The sequence below is a fragment of the Capra hircus genome, chromosome 5 (genome assembly GCF_001704415.2).
Source record: "Capra hircus breed San Clemente chromosome 5, ASM170441v1, whole genome shotgun sequence".
Lineage (NCBI taxonomy): Eukaryota > Metazoa > Chordata > Mammalia > Artiodactyla > Bovidae > Capra > Capra hircus.
In genome coordinates this window covers 84,042,627-84,069,388 of record NC_030812.1, presented here as the reverse complement: position 1 = coordinate 84,069,388, position 26,762 = coordinate 84,042,627, and the positions used below count along the sequence as shown (strand labels likewise).

General features: G+C 41.5%; 1 protein-coding gene across 1 annotated transcript in view; it reads right to left on the bottom strand.

Moving 5' to 3' along the window:
• SOX5 (SRY-box 5) overlaps positions 1-26,108 on the bottom strand; it is a 1,143,898-nt gene extending 1,117,790 nt beyond the window's left edge. The window contains exon 1 of the mRNA XM_018048397.1: positions 25,704-26,108. The gene's annotated coding sequence lies outside the window, so the exon portion shown is untranslated. The remainder of the gene's footprint in view (positions 1-25,703) is intronic.

Genomic DNA, 26,762 nt, shown 5'->3' with positions numbered 1-26,762 from the left:
TTCAGTCATGGAGAAATGTTTATCAGGATTATATAAACATTACTTAATAGCCTAACTCCTACAAGAATAAAACTCCTAACTTTTGGTAAGCAGTACCATGATACATTTATAATATAAGCTTTCTGAATCTACTTTTCTTAATGAGGAACAAAAAAGTTACTGGGTTTTTTTTTTCTAATTTATTACAGATTTTAGAAACTGTCCATGAATAATTACATTGTGAGTAAACATTATCACAATGTTATACTTTCCTTCAATGGGATTTCCAATATGACTTCTGTTGTCAAAAATCCATGACAGTTAATAGGTAAAATAAAGTTTCCAAAGAACTAAAGGTACAGCACATGTTAAGCTTGATTCAGTCCCCAAAACTGCTCCCCCTGTTGGAAAAAGGAACAATGCAATACCCAATTTCATTAATCCAAACTAACTAAGGCGTTCAATATGAAGAAAGTAGCTATTAGTCTGGAACAATTCCTGCATGAACTGTGGACTTCAGAATTTTTAGAACAGTCAAAGGCATTCAGCAAAAAAAAAACCCATTCAGGATCACAAAACCAGAAAAAAAAAGAAATGTGGACATAGTTAACCAGGATAAAAGAATCACTATAATACAAATTGCATACCATGTTAAACTAGAAGTCTTTACTGCCTCTGAAGGGTGTGTTAGATATACTGAAAAGTTGTGTAAACATATATACCTGATCTTCATATTCAAACACCAGTTTTTGTTGTTTTTTTTTAATTGAAGGATAATTGCTTTACAGAATTTTGCTGTTTTCTGTCAATCCTCAACATGAATCAGCCAAAGGTATACATATATAGCCTCCCTTTTGAAATTCCCTCCCATCTCTCTCCTCATCCCACCCCTCTAGGTTGATACAGAGGCCCTGTTTGAGTTTCCTGAGCCATACAGCAAATTCCTGTTGCCTATCTAGTTTACATATGGTAAGGTAAGTTTCCATCTTACTCTTTCCATACATCTCACCCTCTCCTCCCCTCTCCCCATGTTCATAAGTCTAGTCTATATGTTTGTTTCTCCACTGGTGCCCTGTAAATAAATTCTTCAGTACCATTTTTCTAGATTCTGTATACATGTGTTAGAATCTCGTATTTATCTTTCTCTTTCTGACTCACTTCACTCTGTATAATAGGTTCTAGGTTCACCTACCTCATCAGAACTGTCTCAAATGTGTTCCTTTCTATGGCTGAGTAATATTCCATTGTGTATATGTACCATAACTTCTTTATCCATTCATCTGTTGATGGACATCTAGGTTGCTTCCACTTAAATCTATTCATTTTCAAAGAGCTACCAAGTGACACCCAAAGCCGGAAGTCAAAAACTACCTTTGGGCTTCTGCTGAGCCTTATGACCTAAGGGGCAGTACTGTTTGCACTAACTCCAAACCCAGACCTACTATAGGGTCCACTCTTGCTTTGAGTTTCTCTTAAACCTTGCATCATTTTATATCTTCTGACAAATGGATCATAGCCATCTTCCAAATATTCTCTGGCTGCTGCCTCTAATTTCCAAACAGGCTCTCTAAATGCTTTGGGGTTTTCATAAAGATGAGGAGGTCAGGTGCAACTAGTGGTCCTTGATCTTACAGGTCCAGCTATTTTTTTTCTTAAAGGGCCACAGGGTAAATATTTTAGTATTATTGGCTGTATACTATCTGCCACAACTATTGAACTCTGCTCTTATACAGTTTGAAAGTAGTCATGGCTAATATGTTAATAGACAAGCATGGCTGTGTTCCAGTAAAACTTTACTTACCAACAAGAGTCCTGCCCAGCCTCAGAAAGCTGTCCTAAACTCTCTGTGATCTTTGGGAATCTAATCTTCACTTACCTTTCATGGTCACAAAAACCAACCATGGCAAAATTATATTTGAGCTGTTTGCTCTCCTTCTAATATCAATACCAAATCTAATACTCAGAAACTAAAAACTATTCAACTGAGTCTCTCCAGTGGTTGCTTCTTTCATTTCCTAACCACTGAAGGAAAGAACACAATAAAGATGTTCAAACTGGAGGTCAATGGTCATTCTGGATCTGTACATTACTAATTCATTGTCATTTTATTCCTAAGTCATTTAACACACACACTGTGTGAGAGCTGTCCTGAATGATCACAGGTTTCTTTTAAACGGAGAAAATACTTAGAAGTCATGCCAATCATTTTACATTTCAAGTACATGTGACTATTTGGGTTTTTACTGATGGTTAAGAAAATAGCACTGTCATGTAAGAATTGAATCGCCAGTCCATGTCTGACATGGGGTGCAGCTTGCTTGGGGCTGGTGCATGGGGATGACCCAGAGAGATGTTGTGGGGAGGGAGGTGGGAGGGGGGTTCATGTTTGGGAACGCATGTAAGAATTAAAAATTTTAAAATTTAAAAAAAAAAAAAGAAAGAAAATAGCACTAATAGTTCTGAAAACTGGGTCAATTACTTACTAGGAAGAGGTCAACTGAAATGAAAATTTCACATGCTACCAACTAGTACATTCAAAAGACATGAAAATAAGAATGAATTACGTAAGGTGCTAATAGAAATACACATACGTAAGGATCAGACAGTAAAGGACAGTATTTAAATAAAGTAAAACTATACAGAGACATTCTTATGGAAAGACCAATATCTGAAGAATCTGCCAACACAGGATTAACATTGTAGTTGCTTAATTCTTTAATTGTCTTACTAATAAAATATGCTACTAATTGTGTAAGATATTTTGGCCTTGCATTCCAAAAGGCATATTTGCATTTTTCTTTGTATACATTGTGAAAACTAATATACAGGGTCATTAAAAAGTAATGTGACTGGTTTTTAAACAAACATACCATGTCATCCAAACGTGGTTTCCCTTCACAATGGTCACCTGAGAAAGCCACTTACTCACTCTAAAGCTCAGCCATTATTCAAAGTATTTCTCCCTCCTTTAGAAACTGCTTTCTAAGTCTGTACCACACACATGCACACACATTTCTAAATATCCTCAATGGTGACAAATTTCATAATTTGAAAGTCAATTTTAGCCATTTTCATCATTTCAGAGAGACATTTATAGCCAACTCTGGTGAATAAAAAAAAGCATGATGAATCTTGGTATAAAATGCGAATAGAAAGTAATGAGATGGATGTTTTTAGTCAGGCTTGCAAATGATTCAAAAGACAATTCAGAGAGGAAGTTTTCCAAAATGTTTTGAACAAGGGCATCAATGGAATCAGGGTTCTGCTTCTCTGGGTGACAATTTTGAAAAACAACATTAATATGAATGCATAAATTGTAATGTGATCATTGTCTTTAAAAATCACACTCTGTACTTTTCACTCACACTCTGCAAATACAAAATAAAGCAGATACACATCTTCATTCGGAAGGTTATTTATGCATATTCTGAAGCTTCCACGGGTGAAACTCACCATCGGTTGATTTATACATTTCATATAAACTGAACTCTTTTGATCTTTCAGAAAAATATAATTTTTAAAATTTCTTATTTTCATAGTTGGATATTTACACCCGACCCCAATCTGTAGGCTGCTCTAAACTTTCTTCTCCCCTGTGCAGTCAAAACCTGACAAGAGCTTACTGTGGGATTATGCACAAAAACTGCAAATTTAAACAAGGTGCGATCGTATACTTTTTCACACATTATTGCATCATGCTGCACAAGAACACTAATGTATGCACAGTTCCAAAATAGCTTGGGCTATTACTGCACAGCCTTGAAAACTACTAAAATCCCAATAAGAGCACCTTTCAAAAGCTGTTCCTTCATTATCGCACACAAGGAAAAGCCTGCTTTCACTATTTGTATTTTACAGTAGAAAAAAAAAAATACAGAAATGTCTATGACATTGTCTCATAATTCTGAGGTCTTATTTCTTATTAGAGTCTTTGCAGTTATAAAAGTTGTTTCATCAATATGAATATAACAATGGGACTCAATACTATTTAATCGACTCAATTATGGAACAAGTGTGCTTTTTTTCCTTGTGCTGCCCTAGTTTCTTTTAAGTTGCATTTGAATTATTGATGAAGTTGCAATAAAGCATTTCTTTGTTACACATAGTTTAGAAGTAGAAAATGATGTTTCATGGTTAATTTTTAGACCCACAGTGATAAAATAAACACACTTGTTGTCCTTTCAAAGAAAATCAATAGTGTGGTACAAGCTTAAAAGAATGCCTTTCCCTTTTTTTCTATTGTCTTGAAAACATGACATGCTGGAATTGTGAATATAAATACAAATATAAAAGGAAAAATGGTAAGCAAAGTACACCATAGAAAATACTATTCCTGGTCTTTGGGGATACTGAAAGATTTATATCTATGATGAATTTAGGTTCTGCTTTTCCTCAAGTATTTCAAGGACCCGTTTAGACTTGTAGCAGGATAAGGCCCTGAAAAATGGAAGAATAGGTTTGGAGACAAGGACAATGCTTCTTATTTAGACTACTCTAATCACTACAGAACTGATGCCCTATTCATTCCACTTTCCAAACAACAGCCAGAATGATCTTTTTAAAAATGCAAATATGAATCCTTTAACTACTTGCCCTTACTTTTGTGATAAAAACTCAGAACCTTAGCAGCATCTACAAGACCCTACGTGACAGGACTCCTGCCCCCTCCTCCAGCCTCATTCTTCATGACTTTTGCCCTTCTTTTCTGTGCCCCAGCCACTCTGGGGCAATGGGAGAAGGGGGAGGCAGAGGGTGAATAGGTTAGATAGTATCACCGACTCAATGGATCTGAATTGGAGCAAACTCTGGAAGATAGTGAAGGACAGGGGAGCCTGGTGCACTTCAGTCCATGGGGTCACAAAGAGTCAGACCTGCCTTAGCGACTGAACAACCTGATGATATCCTTAAAGCTCCCCATACTCGTCTCCATAATACACTTCATAGCACTCCTCGGGAGTCCTAGAGTAAAACTTTCACAGCCAACCTACATTCACCTAATCACCAGAGTAACTCAAGTGCTCCATCCCCTCTGTGAAACACAGAATTAGCCATGGCACCCTAATGGTGAAAAGGCTACTCCAGCACACCACACACACTTACTCTAACTGCTTTACTTCTCTGCTTGATCCAAGTCTCCTTATATCATTTCTATTTGTTACTGTAATTGACCAAATGCATTAAATATTACATAAGTGAGAGAATATGAGGGCGAAAAGGATGTTATTTGTAACACTAGATTGAAAGCTTTGGAAGGAATAAAGGTAAATTTTTTAAAAACTCACATTAGGTTTCAAATAGCTTTATAAAATTAGAATAAAAATTATTTTTAAAAAATTTAAAGACCAATTTCAGCACTTAAATTGCTTGCCTTTTAGCTCTCCTATCATTTTTAGCAAATCAAAAACCATAGAACATATATCTTGAGTGTGACTTACCACACTCGACAAGCAGTAGTACTCGAGACTCATCCATAAAAGCCCCAACTATACATCAATTAATTGGTAAATTAAGAAATGTTGATAAACAATGGAACAGCAATAAATAAACTGAGTAAACAGTGTTTAAAATGCTAAAATATATAGGGAATATGTCCTTTCTCTATGCTTTGATTCTAAGCAATGATTCTATGTATCTAAAGCAATAGATTCTAAAGCAATCTAAGCAATGATTCTATGCTTTAGCAATTTTTTTTAAATTAACAATCCAGTTACCAGTCACAATTACACTAGACAAGAGAATGTCTCTCGAGCGTGATTAGCTGATTAATCTCCATTTTTCTCACTAAATTGGAAACTCCATAAGGGCAGGGACCAAATCTCTATTATTCACCATGGTAACCCCATAGGTCAGCATAGCTCATATGTGACAAAGAACAGACTCACAATAAACACACTTTAAATTAATGAGTAATAGTTAATCACAGTCAAATATAGCAACATTGTAAATTTTAAATTAAGATCAATATACAAATAGTTATAAACGGAATAAAAATATGGATGGAATCACCTGAAAATGTCAGGGCACAATATTTTTTAAGAGACAGTATTTGTCCTTCACTCAATAATTAGAAAGATCATTTGAATGTTTATTTAAAAAGGAATCAATTCTTTATTATTTTAAAAAGTACCATTCTCTAGCATAATGAGGTTCTACCTTATAACTTATGAACTATATTTAAGATTATGCAATTACTTTTTCTTGGCAATCCAACCATGATTACTATATTCTTATTAAGACTTCTATATACCAGTTGCAAATCTGGCTACCTTTTAATCTCTAATGAAAAGTAATAATAATGCTACCTGAAATGTGTTTATCCCCTTTCTTCCAAGAAATTCGAAGCAACCAACGATTTGTGAGCAGACACTGTTAAATATAAAAATGAAAACAACTAAAGTGAACTTTGATTAACAAAATAAAAGATGTTAATAAGGAAGCCAAGCTATCCAAAGTTCAGGCACAAAACAAATCTAGAATAATTCTTTAAAGTAAGGCTGAGTTTTGCTACAAAAATGCTTATACACATTTAAAATTCCAAAAGGACATGAAGGAACTTACTGCATTTATGAAAGGTTTTGTTTTCTCAGGTCCTCTACTGCTGAGAGACACAAAAAAAGACATCTTTTCATTGTTGCATGTAACTGATTTATAAATCTATGACTCCAAGAAAAAATAAGCAATGAGAGAACATTCAAAAGCATTCTGGCATATTAGACAGGATATGGCTTATAAATTAGAGCCAGATATTCAGAGGGGTAATGGTGTCAGTGTGGCCCCAACCTTCTAGTTAATTATGAGGAATTGCTAGACATGAGGAAATGCTAAGTCATCATGACCCTGGCTAGCACACACACACACACACACACACACAGTCCCTTCAGGATTTTTAAAATATCGTAAAATACCCCAACTGTGTTCTAAAACCTCGTGTTCGTGCGTGCTCAGTTGCTTCAACCATGTCCGACTCTTTGCAACCCTATGGACTGTAGCCCACCAGACTCCACTGTCCATGAGATTCTCCAGGGAAGAATACTGAACTGGGTTGCCATGCCCTACTCCAAGGGATCTTCCCAACCCAAGGATCAAACCCACATCTTTGCATCTCCTGCACTGCAGGCAGAATCTTTACCAGTGAGCCATCAGGAAGCCCGTTCTAAAACCTTATTTTTTAATACCTGTAGTTCATGCTATCATATTTAAATAGTTGCACAGACCAAACTCATAAAACCATCAAAGTTTGTCGCCAGTACTTTCTCCCCTATTTAGCATATAACTTTACACTTGAGAAAATTAGCTGAAAAAGTCTTCAAGGAGGGTTCTAAAAAAATCCACTAGCATGCTAAAAGAAAATTTCACAACTTTTGCTTACATTTCTTATTATATATTCTTTATTCCCTCTTTATCTCAGGCCTTTGAATGTCTCTTTTTGTATGCTTACTATTCGTAAAGCAATATTTTTTATTGATGGTGTATATACATGATCAAAGGAAGTTAGGAGAACACTGACTTAGATGCCTGTCTGGGAACCCGGAAAACCTAGGCTACACTCCTGTCCGCATACTGGGCAAGAATTCCTCCTCCTTTGTCAATACACAGAGACACCATCTCCACCACCATATGTCTATATCCAATCAGCTATCCTACCTCCAATTAAAATGTTCTCTTGGTCTCATTTCATCAAGGCATTTTCTCCAAAGCTGGAAGTTCCAGATGATCCACATATTTCTTTTTTTAATCCAACTATTAATAGATTGCCACAGGGGCCTTCATTTCACAACTAGAAGAACTGAATGTTAATGCCACTGTCTTCTGTCTCACCACTTTGTCACACATTGTGGCATTATGGACTACAGCGTCTAAACATTTAGCTCAATTAATTCACATGAAGCTAACAAATGATTTTAAAATATATCCTACAAAAGCCCAGAGGTTTTCAAAGTAATACTAATAATGCAAACACAAATAAACATGGGAAAATGGCAGAACTGTATCTCTAACACCCACAGCTTACCCCTTTGTCAGCCATATCTCAAGGAAAATCTATGGGAATTCAAACAAGTAGAGTCTCAGAAGGTTGCATTTAGTGGATACTATAGTGTGCTACTTAGTGGCATTCATTTCGCAGCTTCCAAGAGTGTTGGCTGCTGAATACTCACATTTCAGCCCCCTCTGAAGAACTGCCCTCATACAAACTTCCCCCTGCTCCCCAGGGATGGCTCACATCCAGCACCAACAAAGGCCTGGCCCACTTGCCTCCGTTCAGGACATCTCTGAGGAGCCGTCCAGTTCCAGAGTTACGCATAGGTTAGCTGAAGCCTCAGCTGCATCACAGTCCTTAGACTCATCCTGCCTTCCTCAGTCAGCCCTTCATGGCTGTTGTCCCCAGGAGCCTTCCCAATAAACCCAATGCGTGCAATTCTATATGTCAGAGTTGGTCTCCAGGGAATTCTGATGTTGTAGTAGTAGTAGTAGTAGTAGTAGTAGTAGTAGTAGTAGTACTACTACTACTACTACTATTACTTCAACTGTCATTTAAGCTGAACCTGGCCTTTAGCATTTACTGCAGGCTGAGTGTTAGGCCCAGTACAACACATGTACATAAATTATGCATACACGTGCAGGCGTGCATGCACACATTCTAAAGGATTGTGTGCTCTAAAAACTTTATTGGCAGGGTACCCCTAAATGCACCAAATAGGCATTTTACTTGCTGACTTAAAGAGACAGTTTTCCATTTTTTTGTCCAGTATGCCATTAGTTCATTCACAAGCAAAACAGACCATATTATTCAACACCATAAGGTTCCCCATGACCTACAAGACAGAATTTGTGGCATTTGGGTCTATGACAAAAAGATCACCTTGATCCGACCATTGCCAACATCACTGCCTGATCTCAGCTGGTTCCTATCATGCACTTTATATTCTACCAACACCACACTGTCTGTAATTTCACAAACACACCATGCTATTTCTCACCTTCTTGCCTTTGTAGTCACACTGTCCTGTCTGCTTGGAATACCTTCCTCCCTTTTCAGAGTACCTCCCTCTGCCTTTCTAAGCTTAACTCAGAGCCTTACCAAGGGCAGGTTGGCAGAAGCAGTGTGCCCAAGTATAGGCAATAAGTGGATGCAATGTCTGCAGAAATTTTAAGAACAACAATATAACTAACTAAAAGTCAATGGGCTTTTATTATCTAATTCTAAGAATAATTCTAAATGATGTCAGTGATAAAATGATCTTTCGAACCACGGCTGACTGCCCCCAACATCTACCCTGCTTATGCTACTCCCCCTTTTTAAGCCTGACACCGAAATTCTAGTAAACATTGAACACTTTTACTAAAACTTGTGGGTTTGAATAGAAACCATTATTAACTCCAGGAAAACCAAAAAAGTTATTTAAAAAGTAAAAGTAATCAATTTACAATATCCTCAGTGGTCAGCAATACTTACAGGGTCAAAGTAACTGTGTGTTTGTTTGTTTGTTTGTTTGGGTTTTTGTTTTGGGGGGATTATTTTTTTTGGCAGGGGGGTACCTCACAGCTTACAGGATCTTAGCTTCCCAACCAGGGATCAAACTGGTCCCAGCAGTGAAAACACTGAGTGCTAACCACTGGACCACCAGGGAATTCCTATAATTGTGTTTACTGAACTGATTTAACTAAAAAACAGGAGGGAGATGAAACTACATTGAGATAATGGGAAAGGAATATGTGTTATGTTAGGAAGCAGGGGTGGGGGAAGAGCAGTATAGTGCTCTTATACTCAAGGCCAACTAGTAGGAAGTCAATCAACAACTCACATTTTTTGGAAAATAAGGAATAAACATTTTATTCAGAAATACAGATACAGAGTTAGAAATAATAGGAGTGGCATGATCATCAATAAGACACGTGTGCTATTCTGTTATGTGGCTTTGAGTTTCACACAACATATACACATTATTTCAATATAAATTTAATTAACAAAATACTCAGCTCATACTTCAATTCACTTAGAAAACCTTCCCCAACCTCTCTTCCTTGCTCTCAAAATACTCTAACACTATACCTATCACACTGATACATAATTACCAGTTTATGTTACTAACTTCCCTATCAAAGAGAGGTTTGTGCAGACAAGAACCAAGATGTACTTATATTTGTATCCCCTGGCAGAAGTGATACATAAATTTAAATTTAAATGTGAACTCAATAAATTTTTACTGAGTTCCAAGCAGATAAAAGTAGTAATAAGACACAGGCTTCTGATTTCAAAGAATAACATTTATGACCATAAAATGTCATCATGTAGCAGAACTCATTATGGCCAAGGATTGTTTTATAGACTTTATACTCTTTCTTTCATTGATTCTACACAACTGCTTTATGAAGTACATATAATTATCCCCATTCTGCAGATGAGGAATCACAGACTGAGAGAAGTTAAGTAGTCTGCCATACTAAAGATGTAAATGAGGATCCACAATAGGAGTATAACACTGAACTATAAACCCACATCCCTAGGCAAACTCACAGGATCTCTCAAAAGATAAGACATGCTCACAACATGCTTATAACATGGAACAGTCAAAGCTTTAAAAGTGGCTGTAGATGTAAATATCATCAGATCACAAGGAGAAAGCATCAGTCAGTAGATTCTGTAAGGATGCTGTGAAAAAAAGCAAACTTCAACTTGGAAATTAAGGGATGGGTAGTGTTTCAGGAAATCTATGGGAAAGGATGATATATACCAAAGGAAAGTCCAGAAACATGAAAACAAATACATATGTATAGACAGAAGACACTACACATTTTGTGTCAAATCTCTCTACTTGAATGCTGCTGATGTGCTCAGTTGTGGCCGACTCTTTGCAACTCCATGTACTATAGCCTGCCAGGTTCCTCCGCCCATGGAATTTTCCAGGCAAGAATACTAGAGTGGGTAGACATTTCCTTCTCCACTATGCTTAAATACTCAAGGGCTAAAGGAGGTATAGATACAGCCAGCAGCGTCCCTGGGAAGCATATGGACTTAACACATTTTTTTCCCAAACTTATGAACAAGAAAACAATGATTCATTATCAGATGGAATATTCCATTAGGTTGGTAGAATTGGGGTAGGGGTAAATACAAAGCACCGAAACTGGGTGATCTCCCCTCTGTGTTTGCTTGTAAAACCTTTCCTATTGTCTCCATCTCTGACACTACTGCTAAAGTCCAAAATCAAAGCCATCATCTTTTTCTTGTGTAAATCACTGCAACGGCTTCCTTACAAGCTTGCCAAATCCATTCCTTCTTCTCTTAAATTTGGTCTACATGCTCTGGTCACAAATTTTATCAGTCTCTTGCTTAAAACTATTCAATGGGTTTCTTATCACTCTTATTTGAAGATTCACCTTCGAAGACTCACCTCTGCAGCCCCATCAATGTCCATTTCCCAGTCACTCTGCTCCGCCAATGCTGGCTTTCTAATTCCAAGAACACACCCACCCATCTCTCTGGAAACTTTGCATATACTACTCGTATGTCTCAAAGGTTTTTTCTCTTGTCCTCTTTTTCTTTTTAAAGTGTTAGTCACTCAGTCATGTCTGACTCTTTGTAACCCCATGGACTGTAGCACACCAGGCTCCTCTGTCCATTGAGTTCTGCAGGCAAGAATACTGGAGTGGGTTGCCACTCCCGTCTCAGGGAATCTTCCGAACCCAGGGATTGAACCTGGGTCTCCCGTGGGTCTCCCACAGTGCAGGGGGATTCTTTACTATCTGAGCCACCAGGGATGAGACCTTGATGAGACCTCAGTAACCATCCTTCAAGTGTGACTTCCTCATGGCTGCCTCCTCTGGCTATCCTGCCAAAATAGCAGACACTTCTCCTCCATGTTGTATATACTCCTGCAAAATACAATTCTACAGTTTACAGTCATAAATGGAGGATTTGTATATAAGGTATGTGCCTGTTCCATACATCACAGACTCTCTAGAAGTTAAAGTGGGGTCTGGCTCATAGTAGGTACTCAACAAATATTTGCTGATTACTGAAAATCACTGCAGATGGTGATTGCAGCCATGAAATTAAAAGACACTTACTCCTTGGAAGGAAAGTTATGACCAACCTAGATAGCATATTCAAAAACAGAGACATTACTTTGCCAACAAAGGTCTGTCTAGTCAAGGCTATGGTTTTTCCACTGGTCATGTATGGATGTGAGAGTTGGACTGTGAAGAAAGCTGAGCACCGAAGAATTGATGCTTTTGAGCTGTGGTGTTGGAGAAGACTCTTGAGAGTCCCTTGGACTGCAAGGAGATCCAACCAGTCCATTCTGAAGGAGATCGGTCCTGGGTGTTCTTTGGAAGGAATAATGCTAAAGCTGAAACTCCAGTACTCTGGCCACCTCAGGCGAAGAGTTGACTCATTGGAAAAGACTCTGATGCTGGGAGTGATTGAGGGCAGGAGGAGAAGGGGACAACAGAGGATGAGATGGCTGGATGGCATCACAGACTCGATGGACATGAGTCTGAGTGAACTCCAGGAATTGGTGATGGACAGGGAGGCCTGGCGTGCTGCAATTCATGGGGTTGCAGAGTCGGACACGACTGAGTGACTGAACTGAACTGAATAAATGAATAGACACATCAAAAGAGAAAGTTTAAACCCAAAGTCAAGTGGATTGGGAACCAAGGAAAGTCAGACAATGAGGAGGTCTGAAGCAGATGGAAAAGTAACTTAGGAAAAATTCCCCAAGTCACAGAGTTCAGATGCAAGCACTGGCTTTTCATGAGATACCCTTGGAAGGCCCCTGACATGAGCATTCTGAAAGGAGTTGACAAGGCTCATGTGTCACAGATACTTTGAGAGCCTTTTGGGAAACCATACTCAGCTTGAATCCAGATCAGAAGCAAACTGGTCTCAAAAGGACAGTTTCCAATATGAGCCTGAAAAAGTAGAAGGCTTGGAAAAGATGGTAAGGCCCTTAGAAAGCAGACTTAACGGTCTGGATCCCATCGGGGTATGGTATTCAGGCACCATGAATGTTCAGGAAAGGGGCAACACAATCTAAATAGCATGTCAGGAAGACTGACTTGACAGCCGTAAACAGTGTAAATTGTAAGGAGAGATTCCCACTTCAGGGAACTTTGCCAAAGTTCAGAAACAAGCTGAAAAGGGCCTGTCCTAGAGTGATAAAAGTATGTGTATAGAGGAAGAGGAAAACACAAACATCATTTTGAACCATGACTCAACTGGACTTAAAATATACTTCCCATGTTATAGTGCGCAAGAGCCCCAGCCTCTGAGTCAGACCACTCTGTGTTCAAGTCTCAGCTCCACCAGATGCCAGCTCTACTACTTGGGGCCAGCTCAGTTTGCTTATCTGTAAAATGGATCAACATATGTATCTACATCAGAGAATTCCTGGGAAGAGCCAATAAAAATAAACTGCTTAGCACAATGCCTGGCAACAGTAAATTGTCAATCAACATTAACTGTTATTTCAAGCTAGACAGGTGAAGGAGCACGGTGATGGCACGTCAGGGAACTTATGTGGAGGGCTTCTCTTCATATCACAAGAAGATAGTCAGCTCTGTTGTAAAGGGTTAACTCCTGTCCTGGCTTCTCCCTGATCTTCTTTAGGACGCATCTGCCTTTCTGGCTTCTGATCTGGATCCATGCCAAACACAAGCTCTGCCAGCTCTTTCAGAGACCTTATTCTTCAAGCTGCTTGAGCCATTTCTAAACTTATGCTTTCGACATTTATTTCCAACTTGCCCTCTTACTCTAATGCCGCCCCCTAGGAGCAATCCTGGATACTAAACCTGGAGGCAAAAACCCCTCCATAGCTACCTGCACCACTTCTCTCTTCCCAAGAAATGTCAGAAAGACTATGTTGAAAGCCAGCACACTGCTAAACTCGGTTTTTAAGAGTTAACAGAGAGTGATTTTTTTTTTTTCCTCCAAGGATAGGTAATAGCATCAGATTCTGAAATTAAGCACAGCAGGAAGAAAAAGCCTGCATAGATTTCACAGAGTATCACAGGCCTCTGCAATAAAGCACTTAAAAATGCCTTGTATTGCTAATTCTTTACACAATCTCCCTTTATTTCCAAAGCAGGATGCGGGGCTTGAGCCAGGAGACGCACATTGATGTTAACATTACACCGCTTGAATTAGAGCCATTTTTCTACTGAAACTCCTGTTAGGTTTAGAATTACTTTTTTACCGTTTCTTCCCCCAATACATTTTCCAGCCTGACATTCCAGATCAAATGAATGGCTGCCTCTCTGAACAATGCTGAACCCACCTTTGCAGTCATTACCTTAGCAAGCATCCTTCTTCCCAAGATTACAATACCCAGGCTTTGAGTTCTATGGGAAATCTGCCTGCTAAAGGTCACTGGACCACAGGCCACTCTGGGAATTCTAAGTGAAGGAAGGCAACTCTCTTCCTCATCTGCTTTCGATTCCCCCCCTCCCCCACCCCAAGTCAATACCCTTCATTCACGGATTGAACTCTTCAGAATTACTTATTCAATAGCCAACATCGGCAAGGCACTGTGCTAGGCATCACAGTGGATTTTCGACACAGCAAAATGAAAGTGACATGAACAGCAAAGCAAGCACTGTCTGGTGACAGGCAAACCATCAGATGGAGACGCTCCTAAATTCCAAATAGACTGCTTAAGAACTTGCAGTTTTTACGAAGATTTGCTATTTTCATCATCATCCATTACTGGTTAGCATTCATCAAGATTCTTTTTCTCTTTTTAAAAGATATTTTTGCATCATTTAAAAGCTTTCTTTTCTAGCCCATGTGGAAACCCGGTCACTTATTCAATAAATATTTATTAAGGACTCTGATCATTTGGAGAACAAAACAGACTCAGTCCTTATCCTCATGTAGTAATTGCTGCTCCCAAGACAATACACACAAACAGCAGCTGGATGATTTGATCCCATACAAACCCCAGGTTTGCTTTTGCACTGTTTATTTGTTTGTCTGAAGGCACTCTCCTGTAAGGACCATATTAGTCTAATTATAACTTGTCCTTATCTGGTCTCACTAGGATTCCTTCCCAGCATCTTCCTTCTCTATTTCTTTAACCACAGTAATCATAATCAAGCTATTCTAATCTATTCTCCACATTGCTCTCTCCCTCCACCTGTTTTTATTCATTTGTTAAGCAAAGGTCTTTAAGCACCTGCTATGTTCCACACACTGTTCTAAATATTTGGGATATGGAACCGAATAAATAAATCAACCCCAGGTCTTCAGTTTACCTCTCCATCTGTCCTGGAAAAGAAAGATCTTTTTAAGTCTGGAATGCACATAACTGCCATTCTTCCCCCCCGGCCACCCCACTCTGTGGCGGGTCCCATCACTCTTGACCTTCAGCATGCTAGCATTCTATATACTCAAACTTACTTAGGTTCTTTAAAACCTAAATAAATGACCAAAAACCTAAAACCAGATTACCAAAAAGTCTTTCTAGCAATCCAACAATCACCCGTGCTTTATTCTGGCACTTCCACTACTCCTTGAACATCTTTACTTTACCCCTATAAGCCATATATATAACTTACTACCAAAGTGAATCAATAAAAAGTTTTTATCACTAGTTCTCAAACTTTTATGTGCAAAAGAATCACCAGTCATGCTTGTAAAAAATTCAGGGTTAGAGGGCTTCCCAACCACAGGGGTTCAGGTTTCTTATGTCTGAGAGGGGCACAGAAAAGCATATTTTCAAAAACATCCCAGGTGGTTTTCAGCAAGATGACTGGGTGATCACCTCTGAGACACACTGCTCTATAAATTCCTTTGATGTCAGTTTTTATGTATTCAGGATCTCTGCTTCAAGTAAAAATATTTCCTGTTAAGTATAGCTTAAGCAATATCTATCTGTGTGTTCAATAAATACTCTTTGGCTTAGTAAATGGATCAGTGGGTACTTGATAATGATAAGTGATGTTTAGAAATTACTTTACACTTCTCACCTGCTCCTAACTGTCCCCTGTGGTGGACAGGAAGGCATGGTTAGTGCTCGCATTTCACGGATAGGAACCCACACCAGCGTCTTGGCCACGGCATGACAGAAAGAGTATACGAGGGGCTGAGTCAAAAAGACTGAAATCCAGGCAGTGATTCTCCTGTTTACTAGTTGAGGAGACAGAAGGAACCTGATCCCTTGCCATTTGTTTGTGGAAAGGAGGTAACAGCCACTTAATATGCGGGCTGTGAGGATTAAATGAGATTATCCATGTAAAGCACCTAGCAGGTGCCTGGAACATGGTCAATGCCTAACCACTATTACTTTTCTCACCTCCCAATCATGCTGGGCACCTTGAATCAGAATGCAGCTTAGTTTGCAAGACAAGTTGGCCCAGCCATCATTGATTCTGTGGCTACCTTGTTCCAAGTACTGTGATTGTGCTGGAAATACAATGCTGTGCCCTCAAGGAGCTCAGCTTCCAAATGTTTGTCACCAATGGCTACCCCCTTTCAAATCAGGCAACTGTGTATTTAGCAAACTCTCCACTTCTCACTTCCTCTGGTGAGATTAACTTAATGCATGTGGATATGGTGCAGGAGGAGAAAGACCTTGTCAGAAGAGAAAGGTTGAAAAAAGCCCAATAAGCAGTGACAGAAGAAAGGAGGTATGTTTGTGGGGCTGAGGAGGTCCCTAGAAATAAACAGTGAGCCCATCAACTTTTCATAATGGCTCCTGATGGTAAAGAATCTGCCTGTAATGCAGGAGACCTGGGTCCAATCTCTGGGTCAGGAGGATCCTCTGGAGAAGAGCATGGCTACCCACTTCAGTATTCTTTCCTGAAGAATCCTATGGATAGAAGAGCCTGGTAGGCTGCAGTCCAAGAGTTGGATACAACTGAAGCAATTTAGTACAGATTAACTTTCTTTACAAACTTAAGAGGAGACTTCCCTGGTGGTCCAGTGGTTAAGACTTTGCCTTCCAACGCAGTGGGGCTTGGGTTCCATCCCTGATCCAGGAGCTAAGACCCCACAGGCTGAGCGGCCGAAAGAAACAAAACAGAAACAAACTCGAGATTTGTTTGATTAGTGTGCATTAAAACTATCACTTCACTTCCTGATTTAATGTGCAAAGGCATGACTATTCTGCTAGCCATCAGGGTACAGTGGAGATGCGGCTGAGAAAGTGAAGTAGGAAAAGTCAAGACATAATTCTAAGAAATGGTATGCACTTGTTCCAGAGCAGCTCCCAGTCCAAGAGGAAAGTAATGAGACTGCCTGTGCCAGATACATGTGACAGGCTGCCAATACGGCGTACTGACAGCGGGCATCACAAGAACGCCCATGCACAACGCAGTCAGCCCCTGCTACCACCCATCAAACAACTTCAGCTTTCAGTAGCCATGAAGGGCACCAGGGAATCCCAGCAGACATCCAAATTGAGGGCAGGTTCTAACCCAGAATGGGAATGGACCCGAAACCACAGAGAATACAGTGTCAGGCTCAGCAGAGAGGCTCTCCAAACGTTCAGTTTGTCAATCTTTTTAACAAGTGACATGGAAGCAACCAGCACTCACTATTTGGGGAAAACTATGCCAAAAGCCTCACAGTAAGCAGTCCTTATCCTGGGCACAGATTCCCTAGAGGGGGCACTCGTCAGAGGAATGTGTCAAAAATTAGCTCCCTCTTCCTGCCTCCCATCCTCCCTGGATTCTGAAGTTGTCCCAGTGCCAGTTTCCCACAGTACAATACACAGAACCACCTAAAACTCAGGGGCAAGACACCAGTGATCTCATTATCCCAAGATGCTAAATCAATGTCTTCCATTCCCCCAAAGGCTCCCCGGCAGGCACCGAAGAATCGCCCCCACCCCCCATGATGTTACTGAGAGCCAGATCCTCCCTCGCAACCGCCCCACCCCCCACGCTGGCCCAAAAGAAATAGCAACAACTCAATTCTCAGTCCAATAACGTCTTTTCTCAGATGTTGTTCTCCCAGTGGGTAGAAGAATGAACTGCTGCAAGGCCACCAGCTCCTCTACAGTTTCTTTTAATTTAAAGTTACAACAGGAGAGAAGAAAAGAGACTTTCTATTAAGGGACAACTCCCTGAAGGGTCTCTTAGCTGACAATCGAAGGACTGCTCATGGCAGTGATCAAATCTCAGGAAACAAAGTGCTGGTGGCTCTGTGACTCATCACAGCAGTAGCTCGCGCTGAGGGCCACTTGAGTTCAGCGCTTTGTGGCGTGAGGAAAGTTGGTTTAGGAGCAGAAACATAGGGGAGCAAAGACTCGCAAGGTGTTTGAGGCTCAAGATAAAATGCAGACTTACAGTGCAAGTCGCTTCTCGGGGTAAGGAAATGAAGAGAGAGTGCCGTCTACCTCGCACTTTAGGCTAAATTACCTGAAGATGGTCAAGGTCAGCAGCTGGTCTAGCTGTTGCACGGTTGACAGCCTCATAAAAATAAGGACTGAAGCCTGAGAGCTAAACTGGGTGACTGAGAAGGCGAACATGAAGGATGCTTGCTGGCAGAAACCATACCTTCTAATTACATGAACTACCTATTGTTAAAATATATTTACAATCCCCTGATACAATTCACCTATACCTCTCAACTGCATTTTACGAATATATTAAAAAGAGAGAAATATATGTTGAGCATGTCCTCTGTGCTACACGTGGTACTGTGGATTTATATAGAATCTCATAGAATCTCAGTCTTGACTAGCACTCTGTGAGGTGTGCTACACACATTTTTGTGATGCAATCATTTGTCTCATTTTACAGTGGAGGAAAGTAAGGTGTCAGAACTCAAAGAAATCACCAGGTCTGTTTTTTAGTGGCAGGTGCACCCAACCAGGGGCTTCCCTGTCGGCTCACTGGTGAAGAATCTGCCTGCCAGTGCAGGAGATGTGGGTTCAATCCCTGGGTTGGGAAAATTGCCTGGAGAAGGAAACAGCAACCCACTCGAGTTCTTGCCTGGGAAATCCCATGCACAGAGGAGCCTGGCGGGCTACAGTCCATGGGGTCGCAAAAGAGTCGGACACAACTTAGCAACTAAACCACCACCACCATCACCACCCAACTAGAGCCAGTACTCAAGGCTATACTTCCAAACCACTACCCCACTCAGATCTCCTGTGGTCAGGATATAACAAACTCAGTGCCCCCACCAGCTGGCCCTCTACGACTTCAGCGTCATTTGTGCTCCAAGGCCCTGTTTCCGGGGCTGCTCCTGGTCAAGGACCGAGCACAGTGAGGGCTGTGATTGCAGCCATTCCACTGAGACAGAGGCTCCTCCAATGGCTGGCTCTCACCTCTCTAGCCAAACCATCCAGCTACCATCCTGCTTCTTCCTACTCAGTCCTCTTTCCTTCCCTCTCTCCTTGCGTAAGTGTCAAACCTGTATCACAGCTTCTCCTATGCCTTCCCTGCAAAATACTTCTTACATGTCAAATCACATCCTGGTGTCTACTTCTTGATGGACTCTAATGCAGTAACCAAGTTATTTGCTTTTTTTAAAAGTCTTTTCCTTATCTTTGGTCAGTTGACTTACAGAGAAATTCTCTGACTCATTGGGAAAAGAAAACGAACTAATTTTCCCAGGTTCTGTATACCATCTATTCCAGTAAGCAATGGTACATTGTGTCTTTCTCCTTGCACCCAATTCAGACAAACAAACCTATGAGATTCTCTTTGAAGGAACTGTTGACTTATAGGACAAAACAATGCAAAAGCAGACTTATTTCTTTTTCCAAGTGGAACTTCTCTCTATCCGTACATGCTAAACTTAATATAACCCAGAGGCAGATGACTCTCCATGGATAAAATCACAATAAATCTTCCCTAGTTTATATCTGCAACAAGAAATCAAAAATTGTAACAAGAAGAGAGATCTATAGTTAGGTCCTAAAGCTTTTGTTTCTTTCACGAAGGAACATTTATATGAATAAAAGATAGAATTCACACTTGCACCAGATACAGCACCTTAATAAAACCACATTGTCAGAGATCATACATAGATGTTAACTGAATCACCATTTTGAAGTGTTGATCTCAGCCTCAAGAAAGTGATATATTTTTCTTCTTGGATTCAAATAAGTTCAAAGCAAGTACAAAATGAAGCTTTGAACATTATTAATGATCAAAATCTAGCTTTGATTGAAGGAAGAGAGGAGTGCAGCTAACAATTACGGAACACCTAGTTCATGAGACACCCTATGCTAGGAATCTGATATACAATATCGAGTGTAATCCAGGCAATATTCCTACAAGAATAGGATTATAATATCCAGCTTTAGAGGTTAAGAAAAGGGGCAGAGCACTGAATGTTCAGAACTCCAAGTGAAGTCCTGTAAGAATTATAAATAGACCTAAATTGAAAAGCTCTGAAGGCTAGTGGGCTGGCTTCTTTTGCATCCTGGTTCCCTCCTGAATTCCCTAGCTCCCAGACTTGAACTGGTGCTGCAGGGACAAGGCACTGAGCTTCCAGGGAATGCCAATAGTGCATCCCTTTGCTGTTCTATTTATCCCCTTTGGACAAGGGGTAGCATATAATCATGAGGTAACTGAATAGAGCATCAAAGATATAATCAGGTGGCTCATTTTTTAAACTTCTAATAAACTTTCAGCAATGAAGAATTGATGAATGGGGGCTTTCCCAGTGGCTCAGTGGTAAGGAATCCTCCTGCTAATGCAGGGAACACAGGTTCGATCCCTGACCTGGAAAGATCCCACATGTACAACTAAGTCTGTGGACCACAACTACTGAGCCTGTGCTCTAGAGCTCAGGAGCCACAACTACTGAGCCCATGGGCCACAACTACCAAAGTTGGTGTGCACTGTAGAGTCCATGCTATACAACAAGAGAAGCCTTGCAATGAGAAGCCTGCGCACTGCAGCTGGAGAGTAGCCCCTGCTTACCGCAGAGAACAGCCTGCGCAGCAACAAAGACCCAGAACAGCCAAAAATTAATTAATCAATTTTTTAAAAATGAATGAAAGGATCTCTACCTGCAGATTCAATACCAACACTGTCACCACCAGTGCCACTTCCTGGAGATGCAGTTTTTTCCGGGAAATTTTAAGACTCAATTTTTAAAGGCTGGCTATTGCATTGATTCTTTAAATGCATTCATTTCCCCCCTGATTTTATTAATATGCTTCCCCCACTGAATGTCACTCTTACTCAAAAGCAGGGTAATTACTTCCCCGTAAGGTATGATTTGAGTGGTACAACAACAAAAAGAATGCCTATGTTTATAAATATTTCTTCCTGGTAGCTTCACTTGATACTCCGTGTTTTTTCTCAATAAACTGCAATATTAATGATAACAACATTTAGTTAGATAATTAAACCATACTAAGTTATTATCACTTTTGAATCCATTAGTTGATGAGTCAGAGGTTAAACTGGGCAAATGGGGCAAAAATTCAAAAGAGTCCATTAAAGCAAACTGGGCTGTTATCAAGGGCCTATCCTAAATCCAGGCCCCTGATCAGGACAGCATTCAAGGGTACCCATGAAGGCAGCTAAAGGCATAGCGGTTGGGAGAAAACAACCCAAAAAGCATATTCCCCTTTTTTAAAACAAGGACACTGACTAGAGTAAAGTTTATTACCATAGAAACGTCGCAATATGACCCAGCTGAAAGTGTCTAAGGTAGCTAAGTATCTACCCTGCTACCGGGCCTTAAGTGTTCCAATTCGCCCCCTTTAAACATAAAAATCACTATTTTTAAGGAAAAGGTTAAATCCTGGCTTCACAGTCTTAAAAACTTCATTTTACTCTTCCATTAAAAGCAACTTTACATGCAAATGCACTGTTGGTTTAACTGAAGGTGGTTCAAGTCTGCTGCTTCCTCTGAAATCCTTCTCCTAAATCCTAGGTATGAGTGATTATATCACACACAGAAAATAAACAACAAAGACCCCACTCACATTTGAGAATCATTTACCATCCCCACTCCCTAAGCACCCTCAAATAGGAAATGGAAATAACAAGACTGATCATAATTGGATTAAGAACTATAATTCTTTAATTCATTCATCAAATTGAGGCATTTGGAACAGTTTATTTACAGAGTTGTTTAGACAGTTTTGTGTGGTGTTTTTTAAGATAAACCAAAATGCCTTTCTGAAAGAAGTTTCAGATCCCAAATCATTAACATATGAAAACCAAATGTAGACAATTTACAAATGGGTGTTTTAAAACAACGTTTGGAACAAAATTAGACTTTTATTTTATTAACTATCTACAAATCTAAGCTCAGGATATAGCTTATTTGAAACAGCCAAGCACTTTCTTCGCCTTTCAAATAAACCTCCATTTCCCAGGCTAAAGATGTGTGATAAGCATGTGAGGGAATGCATCAACTTCAGGCCTAGACAAATAAGTTTTCCAGGCTACTCTCAAAACTCTAATTACAGCATTCTCTGCTACCAGAGGTGATCAGACACTGGGTCAATCATCCAGGTTATGGCAATCAATCATAACAAACAATTCTACCTGCTGGAAATCTACACAGTGTTCGATGTTAGAACTCTAAGTTATTTGAAATCCAGTATATTTTAGAGTAATAAAAACAAGTTTTATCCTGCCCTGATTATTATATTTTTTATATAATCTAGCTGCACTTATTTGCTTAGTCATGTCCGACTCTTTGCGACCCCATGGACTGCAGCCCGCCAGGTTCCTCTGTCGATGGAATTCTCCAGGCAAGAGTACTGGAGTGGGTTGCCATGCCCTGCTCCAGGGGATCTTCCTCACCCAGGGATTGAACACAGGTCTCCAGCATTGCAGGTGGATTCTTTACCGTCTGAGCGACCAGGGGAGCCTATATAATCTAGACATACCTTCAAAACAATGATTGCCTATCACTCAACAAAGGGATACAGCTTTTACAAGACGACAGTTTGTTCTTTTAATCATTATATCATATTTTTCACTTGCTTTAAAGAGAAAAAAAATCTCCAAGCATTCAAGTTTTTTAACTGGAAAATGAAATTTTAAACTCTCCCTACAGCTTCTGCCTTATGCCCAAAAAGGATCAAAAAAAGAAGCAGCAGCTATATCTCAGTATAAACTTCACTCTTGTTATTTACTGTTTACTCCATATACTCCACAGATAACATCTTTATAAGCATATATTCATTTTTCTCTTTTACAAAACCATGTGTCAGTCTAAACAGGATGTGCATTTACATGTATAGAACTAACTTAACTTGAAATAACCACTGGATCTCAAATGCCTGGTTATTTACCAAATAAGTTTGAGTTTTGAATCCTGTCTGCCATTCAACCAGAACTGTTCAATCTCAACAACAAAACTGTATAAGGTTTCTGTAGGAAGAGTTCAAGCTCTTTTTTCCTGTATTAAGAGTACTCTTTCAAGTCTGTATCAGATTGATTCAATACTGCCCACTCAAAATGGCTACAAAAAGATTTTTTTTAACCCACAAGCAAACAAAAACTCTGTTATTTCTGCATGTACAAGGTTGTTAGAAAGACCACTGGAAAGAAAGGGAAAAAAAGAATTTCAAGTGAGTATGCTGCTATATAATTAACACAAATAACTAAATAATTATGCACATCCCTTCCCATCCCCACAATTAAATGTTTTTAAACAACTCATGTGATGAAAGATCTACCTTTTAGGCAAACAAAAGCCATCCCTACCAGTTTAAGGATTTAACTGATGCTGTATTGCATCAGTTTTAAGTGATGCTTATGATTTTTATCTTGTATACTTCTGAGGAATAAACAGTTAATGACATAATCTGCAGGAGAACTTTACACAATGCCTAAGAGAACTTTCAGTATAAGTACTTATGATTTTAAATCATTGTGGCTGGATTTATCTAAGCTTCAGCCTCAGAGCTATATTTAAATCAGGAAGAAGCACCCCCAGAAACTCTCTCCCATGTATCAGCGTTGGAAACCAGATTCCTTTCCTATCAGAGTTAATGGCAGTTCACCGTACAGCTGAATTCTTTCAAAATTAGACAGATCAAAATTCAGCAGTTCTGTAGACTCTAAGAGATTGTCCTCCTTGTAAATGCTATAAAAGTCAAAGTTAAAAAACATTTCCGTATACTTTAAAACCATCTGGCCCTTAACCTAATCACTTCTGGCAATCGAGCCTTACTCCTGGTAATCCTGGTCAAAAAGTCTGCTCTGGTTTTTCTGATTGAAATGTCCATCGCCTACAAATCTCCCACACACCTTCTTGATTGGCCTGTTTTGTTTGTGTGGTTTTGTTTTGTTTTGTGTGTGTGTGTGTCTGTGTGTGTGTGTGAAAGATACTAGGGGCCATTATTTATGAACAGCAAGGAAACAAATCACTCTGTCTAGTCTCTCTGCAGATTCCCACACTTATTACCCAAAATCCCCCAGCTCTTCCTCGGTCTTGCCCTGAACGAAAGAACTGTGCTGGGCCTGAACGCAGTCTCTTGGGGAAACCGGCTCATGCTTTTCTTGAGAAACTACTTTGGATATCTGGATATAGTGAGGATCTCAACTGGGTTAGAACCAATCCCTAAACTTTTCTCAAAAAGTACAGCTGACTGCCACCCAGAGTGCCTGGGCTGGCTGGCACTGAGAATATCGTTTTGCACAGTCACAGAATTTTTCATTTTGACCCGCTTTCAGTTGGGAAAGGAAGATAACGACATGAATTCACGTTCGCCACCGCTCTGCCTTTGGTCACAGAGGCCAACGTCTTTAGATATTCACCAGGGTCCACCTATGTATTAATAGATTTCGCTTTGTAACGTGGAAGGGAAGTTACTTTTAAAATATGTAAACAGTGCTTCGTGTGCATCCCATGCCAGCCGATCAATACTCAACCAACTGCTGCTAACAGACGCAAACATTTCCAAATGCAATTTGATCTCAACTCGTATAACCTCTTTTCCTGGCTTTAGGACTGGAGCCCAAAGTGCAAGCGAGGTTTCCCCAACCCGCGCTTCAAGTGACACAACACGTGAGCGGTCTCCACTTCGTACTCGGAGCGGGGTGGGGGGTGAAAAAGTAGTTGCAATTAAACATTAAAGCTTCCGGTGTCTGAAATCCCTAGAATCCACAAGGATGAGGCTCCTTTCCGAAATTCCGGGCGGGAGGGGCCGGGAGGGGGGGTGCTGGGAAGGAGGAAGACTGATGCGGAGAGGGATGGCAGAAAGCGAAACAAAAAGACAACCGGGGGAGCGCTCAGGTAGTGGGGTGGGCCGGGGGTCGCGCGTCCGTCCTGGGAAGGATCGGAACCACCCCCCCACCCCGCCCCGACCAACTTTGAGGGGCTGCCGCGGGGCGCCGGCCGAGAGGCACGGACCAGCCTTAGCGTTTTCCCAGCGCTCCTCCGGCCCGCCTCGCTCATCACCATCTCCACCGCCACCACTTGCAAAACAATACCGGCAGCGGCACGCAGGCTCCCCGAGCGAAATATATAAAGTTAGCCCGTTTGCTGAACTGGGTCCAAGCCCGCACTCCGGGGTCCCCGGCGGACGGCCGTCCCCCGAGGAGGGGTGGGGGGACGGGGCGGCTGTCAGCCCCGAACCTCCTCCCGCCTCCCCGCGCCCCCACCCTGTCCCCCTCCCTCCGTACTTGAGGAAACTCCGCCGGCGGCCCCCTCCCTCCTTCGCCGGCTCTCCAGCTGGAGCCGCGAGCGAGTGCGGCGCGGCGGGCACGGGGAGAGCGCTGCGCCTTGGAGGGCTGCCCGCAACCACGTCGGGACCCACAACAAAGTTAAAACGCTGCGATTCACGCACCTTACCGGCTTTCCTCTGCGTCTCCTCGGGCGCGGGATGCAAAGTGGCACAGTGGCGGGCTGGGGGGCCCCCCGGGAGGAGACTGGAGATGGGTTTGGTGGCTCGCCTTTTTTCACTCTGTATGTGTGTGTGTGTGTGTGTGTCTGTGTGTGTGTCTATGTGTGCGCGCGCGCGTCCCTCTCCCCCAGTCTCTGGCTCGCTCGCTCGCGCTCCCCGTGTAGCTCTCAAGGACGAGGTGAAATCCCTTGGCTGGTCATGAGGCGGCTTCAGAGACAAACAACACAATGCGAGTGCAAATAACAAAAGGCAAAAAGACAGTCGGAACAATGGGGGAGGCGAGGGCAGCGCACCCGCCGCCGGTCAGCTCGTCCCGGCGCCCGCCCCGGGGGGAGGGGGGTGCGGCGGGGGCGGGGCGGGGGCTCGGGCTCCCTCCAGGTCGCCCCCGGGGCGCCCGCAAACCCACCCTGACCTCCTTCCTGCCGCGGGCCGCCCGGTCGCCCTCTCTGTCCATCCGAAGGGGAAAGAGCCCGGAGTTGGCTTCCCGTCTGCTGCCGAGTAACTAGATTGTAAATAACGCGGCGATGACCCACACCGGGCAGGAATTTTTTTTTTTTTTTTTTTAAAGAAAACAATCTGCCCTCCACTTCAAGGAGCGATAAAATGAAATGGCAGGAGGGGAAGGAGGCAGGGAGAAGGAGACTATCTCTAGATCTTGATGGAGCTCGCGTCTATAAATATGCATTCGTGTTTAGTCAAGTTCCCTTTGTCAACTTCTTCCCTGCGCTGGAACCTCACCCGCTGTCCTGGAAGCATCACCTGGGCCCCTTGGCGCCCCCAACTCCCGTTTGCACGCGTGAAAGCCGGCGCGGAGGGCGCGCGTGGGGGTTTGCGGCTGTCCGCGGAACCTTCTGGGAGGCGAGCCGCCGTCCGCCCAGCGCCGAGGCTGGAGCGGCGAGTGGTTTGGTTTTTAAAGCGACCACTGCTCCCCCGAAGAGCCGCTCTGCGCCCGCGGGTCCCCGCCGACGGCACTCCGCACCCACCTACTCCTTGACGGGTGGG